Source organism: Nanorana parkeri, unplaced genomic scaffold (assembly GCF_000935625.1).
Source record: "Nanorana parkeri isolate BGI_ZX_2015 unplaced genomic scaffold, ASM93562v1 scaffold1592, whole genome shotgun sequence".
In the NCBI taxonomy this organism is placed as follows: Eukaryota; Metazoa; Chordata; class Amphibia; order Anura; family Dicroglossidae; genus Nanorana; species Nanorana parkeri.
In genome coordinates this window covers 215,019-220,900 of record NW_017307860.1, presented here as the reverse complement: position 1 = coordinate 220,900, position 5,882 = coordinate 215,019, and the positions used below count along the sequence as shown (strand labels likewise).

Sequence of the window (5,882 nt, the reverse complement as noted above, 5' to 3'; positions counted from 1 at the left end):
TTTACATTGGGGTCCCCATAACATTCCTACCAGAGGGTCTGGTATGAATTGGGGGGCGGGGGGGGGATGAAAAAGAAACAAAGTCAAACTGTGATGACACTTTTCTGCAACGAGTTGTAGTCGGTGAGGATCGTGTAACTTTTTTTTTAAATAATAAAGTTTTATTGTTTCTAAGTGTTACGTACAACAAGTACCAGGATCATGTAACTTGTCTGAAAGTAACGAAATTCGCATTCATCTGAATGCCGAAACAAATTGACTTTCAGACCCGAAATAACGAAACATCCGACGACGAAATGTAATGAAAGGAATTTTCTGCGGCTGACGTGTCCGGAGGTCGGGGATCGGTAATTCCTTCGACTTCCCAAATAAAGAAACATTGTGACAATTCTCCATGTAGAAGAGAACGATCAGTGGAACTCTCCCATACACTATAATGGCGTTCGATGGGATTCTGCCCTAGACTGTGGCGCAGTACCTTATTGGTCCGGTTTTTGGGCGGCGCCGGATTCGACGCCGTCTCTGCTCTCCGCGAGTTTTGGGAGAATCTTTTTCCGGCCCTCGGTCCTCCCAGCTGCGCGGGTGAATCTCCTGCAGTCCAGATGTGTCAACTTTTTCTGACCTTCTGCTACAAATACTCTTTTGGATGCGCCCGTTTCCCCGGCAGAGCGCGGCGTGTGCGTGACAAGGGGGGAGGGTGAACATTTTCCGTCTCCGAGGGCCTGCAGTGCAGACGTGTAGCGGCCCATTGATCTGGTAGAAAAGATTTACTTGGTATTCCGCTGACCCAAATCTGTCACCGTCAGTCATCATAATCACCCGGAAAAAACGAATTCCTCGCTCCTGGGCCCGACGCTGCAATCTGATTGGCTGCAGATGTTTTTCATCATTTTGTAGCAGGTGGATTGTAGTTCTGTCTGGTGGGGGGAAGGGGGCTCATTTGTATCTCCGAGACCACAATCTGTATTCCTCACCTCTCCTTATTAAAGGGACCCGAAAGAACCCCGGCCTCCCCTTCAGCCGTATATCTGACCTCCGTCCTCCCCTTCAGTCTTCTATCTGACCTCCGTCCTTCCCTTCAGTCTTCTATCTGACCTCCGTCCTTCCCTTCAGTCTTCTATCTGACCTCCGTCCTTCCCTTCAGTCTCAATTCTGACCTCCGTCCCCCCCTTCAGTCTCAATTCTGACCTCCGTCCTCCCCTTCAGTCTTCTATCTGACCTCCGTCCTCCCCCTCAGTCTTCTATCTGACCTCCGTCCTCCCCTTCAGTCTCAATTCTGACCTCCGTCCTCCCCTTCAGTCTTCTATCTGACCTCCGTCCTCCCCTTCAGTCTTCTATATGACCTCCGTCCTCCCCTTCAGTCTGGCACAGTACCGGCTCCTCTCCTGGACTCGTACATTTAATGACAGGTCCTCTCATCGGGGGGGAAGAAATTCTATGAAATAACAATTTTGTTTTTCTCGTGTGGTTTTCACGCCTCCATCTCGGTGACACTCACTCGCCGCTCGGTGACACGTAGGTCGCTCTATGACTTCCTGTATGAGGACCATTCCAGGAAGAAGCTGCTTAACCCTTTCCGCTACTTGACCTCTGCGAATGCGTCTGCCATTCCGCTCCGCGCCCGGCTCGTCCTCCCAGGAATGATCAGGCCGAGCAGATGTCCTCCGACCTCCAGATTGGAGGATTCCATCTAGCAAAATTTTGCTTCTGTCCGTGAACTCCAGATCAGGTGACGAACACGACCGCGGCCATCTTCCCCGCTCTGACACGTGGTCGTGGCTTCCTCTAGTCGAACAGCCTGCGCACACTCGCTGCGAAGCTTTATTAGCACAGACAGTACTGTACAGTATTCAATCCAGCATGGCGCCAGAGACCGTGCAGAGCGGCAATGAATGTTCATACGGTTCAGAGCGGATTAACCTCATTTACATTGAACCCCAGGGGGGAGATTTGATTCGGCTCGCGCCCAGAGTCGTGGAACGAATTCAGTACGTGAGCCAAGGTGCCACTGTATCTCTTGTCCCCAGACACTGATCTGATTGGGTGACGCAGACACGTCCCCGCCGATTCACTTTTAAAGGAGAACTATGGGGGTCAGGGCTTTTCCCCATAGTTCTCCGAAGGGTAACGGGAGGACACAAACTAGCGTCCTCCCATCACCCTAGGCTCAGTATATAGGGAGCTACAGCTTGCGGTATACTGAGACGCCGCACCTGAAGTGGATCCCGACAATTGTGTCTGGATCCGCCCAGCTGCGTGATTGACAGCCGGCTCTGCCTATCTAGAGGCAGAGCCAGCTGTACCCGCCCCCTCCCCAGTCCGTTCCGCCAGTCAGCGCTGGAGGATCGGAGCGGGGAGGGGGGAATCCAGCCACTCCCCTGTAACGGCAGAGAGCCATGACAGGATCGAGAGGTGAGCGAACGCCGGTATGTGTTCTCTCACCTCCCGATCTACTGAGCCGACCTGTGACAGTCTCATTGTCACAGGTCGGCTAGAACTATGAGGTGAGTGAAAAGCACCCCCCCTCCCCCCTCATTGTTCTCCTTTAATGACAGGTCCTCTTAACGCTTCCAATTCCCGTGGGACAAATCTGAAGTTTTGTTCTTATTATCCACACAGAACGTTCGATGATCCGATTTGTTTTATCTGCAGGAAGTAGACAAATCTTTGTTGTTAAAATGTGAAATAAGGAAAGAAACCGGCGATACAACAAACCGCGGCGCGATCCCGGGGATGGAGTCACAATTGGCAGTTTAATGTGGAATCCGCCGTTTCCGGGACTTTCCCGCTCATCGCTGAACACGGATCTTTTTCCGTTTTCATTGCACACCTTATTTTAGACTCAGTGATGTCATCACTGGGGTCTCCGTGCTTCTCTATACAATGCAGGTAGATCATGCTTGGTTTGAGGGGCCGGCAGGGTGATGCACATAGCTTCCTGAGAACATCAGCCTCAGTACTTGTATACCTGATGCATGTGGCCACGGGCAGAGGAGGAAGTTCATGGGGGGGGAGGGGCTACTCCATATGAATGGTTCTGGAATGGGATGAGCAGTCCATGTAGGTGATGGGTTCACAAACCTTTGCTCGTACATGGTGTATGTTCTCATGAATCGTATGTTTGTTTTCTTCACACGTATTATAAAGGAAACAGAAAACAGGAAGTTTTATTTACCTCCAAATGTTGTGTTTTTGGTGTTTTCAGTTTCTGCTCTTTTACCCGAAATTACTTCAGTTTTATGCGTCCGTACAAATCACTCCGACCTGAAACGTTCACATTCATTGTACGACGCGGGGACACCTCTGTCTGTCCGTAGAATCTCGGCGACCTGATGTGGGTTCGGCCCGGTCACACACACACACACACACACACATAGACACACAGACAGACAGACACACACACACACACACATATAGACACACAGACAGACACACACACACAGACAGACACACATAGACACACACACACATATAGACACACAGACACACATAGACACACAGACAGACACACACACACACATAGACACACAGACAGACACACACACACATAGACACACAGACAGACACACACACATAGACACATACACACACACACACACATAGACACACACAGGCACACACACATAGACACATACACACACACACACATAGACACACACACACATAGACACACAGACAGACACACATAGACACACACACACATACACATACATACAGACATAGACACACATACATACACACACACACACACACACACACACACACACACACACACAGAGATTGGAACCGGATTGGGATATAAGAGATTGAAGTGACGTGGTGTGCGAGCGGCAGAAGATTTGTCTGACATTCGTTATCCAGAGAAGTGTAGAATGTATGTCGTGTTCCCGCTATAAACCCCGACATTTCCATCTGTCTTCTCAGCCCTGGAGCGTCTCCTGACCGAGCTGGAAGATTTCCTGCGCGTCCTGGACAAGGAGAACCTCAGCAGTGCCGCCATCCTGAGAAAATGTCTCCTCTCCGAAATCCTCCAGATGTACGTCAAATCCAACAGCAGTAAGTACCAGCCGCCAACTGCTAGCGCTACCAACCCCCCAAAACACGAACCCAACACAAAGTAACAACCCGCAACACATGAACCCAACACAAAGTAACAACCCGCAACACATGAACCCAACACAAAGTAACAACCCGCAACACATGAACCCAACACAAAGTAACAACCCGCAACACATGAACCCAACACAAAGTAACAACCCGCAACACATGAACCCAACACAAAGTAACAACCCGCAACACATGAACCCAACACAAAGTAACAACCCGCAACACATGAACCCAACACAAAGTAACAACCCGCAACACATGAACCCAACACAAAGTAACAACCCGCAACACATGAACCCAACACAAAGTAACAACCCGCAACACATGAACCCAACACAAAGTAACAACCCGCAACACATGAACCCAACACAAAGTAACAACCCGCAACACATGAACCCAACACAAAGTAACAACCCGCAACACATGAACCCAACACAAAGTAACAACCCGCAACACATGAACCCAACACAAAGTAACAACCCGCAACACATGAACCCAACACAAAGTAACAACCCGCAACACATGAACCCAACACAAAGTAACAACCCGCAACACATGAACCCAACACAAAGTAACAACCCGCAACACATGAACCCAACACAAAGTAACAACCCGCAACACATGAACCCAACACAAAGTAACAACCCGCAACACATGAACCCAACACAAAGTAACAACCCGCAACACATGAACCCAACACAAAGTAACAACCCGCAACACATGAACCCAACACAAAGTAACAACCCGCAACACATGAACCCAACACAAAGTAACAACCCGCAACACATGAACCCAACACAAAGTAACAACCCGCAACACATGAACCCAACACAAAGTAACAACCCGCAACACATGAACCCAACACAAAGTAACAACCCGCAACACATGAACCCAACACAAAGTAACAACCCGCAACACATGAACCCAACACAAAGTAACAACCCGCAACACATGAACCCAACACAAAGTAACAACCCGCAACACATGAACCCAACACAAAGTAACAACCCGCAACACATGAACCCAACACAAAGTAACAACCCGCAACACATGAACCCAACACAAAGTAACAACCCGCAACACATGAACCCAACACAAAGTAACAACCCGCAACACATGAACCCAACACAAAGTAACAACCCGCAACACATGAACCCAACACAAAGTAACAACCCGCAACACATGAACCCAACACAAAGTATTTCCGTTTTCATTGCACACCTTATTTTAGACTCAGTGATGTCATCACTGGGGTCTCCGTGCTTCTCTATACAATGCAGGTAGATCATGCTTGGTTTGAGGGGCCGGCAGGGTGATGCACATAGCTTCCTGAGAACATCAGCCTCAGTACTTGTATACCTGATGCATGTGGCCACGGGCAGAGGAGGAAGTTCATGGGGGGGGAGGGGCTACTCCATATGAATGGTTCTGGAATGGGATGAGCAGTCCATGTAGGTGATGGGTTCACAAACCTTTGCTCGTACATGGTGTATGTTCTCATGAATCGTATGTTTGTTTTCTTCACACGTATTATAAAGGAAACAGAAAACAGGAAGTTTTATTTACCTCCAAATGTTGTGTTTTTGGTGTTTTCAGTTTCTGCTCTTTTACCCGAAATTACTTCAGTTTTATGCGTCCGTACAAATCACTCCGACCTGAAACGTTCACATTCATTGTACGACGCGGGGACACCTCTGTCTGTCCGTAGAATCTCGGCGACCTGATGTGGGTTCGGCCCGGAAATAGTCTGTCGGCTCAAATCTGATACCCCCCCC

At 49.0% G+C, this 5,882-nt stretch overlaps 1 long non-coding RNA gene across 1 annotated transcript in view; it reads left to right on the top strand.

The window, feature by feature from the left end:
* The window catches only part of LOC108798952, a 21,785-nt gene extending 17,782 nt beyond the window's left edge, over window positions 1–4,003 (top strand). Inside the window, exon 2 of the long non-coding RNA XR_001941984.1 lies at window positions 3,925–4,003. This is a non-coding gene — a long non-coding RNA (uncharacterized LOC108798952). The remainder of the gene's footprint in view (window positions 1–3,924) is intronic.
* Window positions 4,004–5,882: the final 1,879 nt, after the last annotated feature.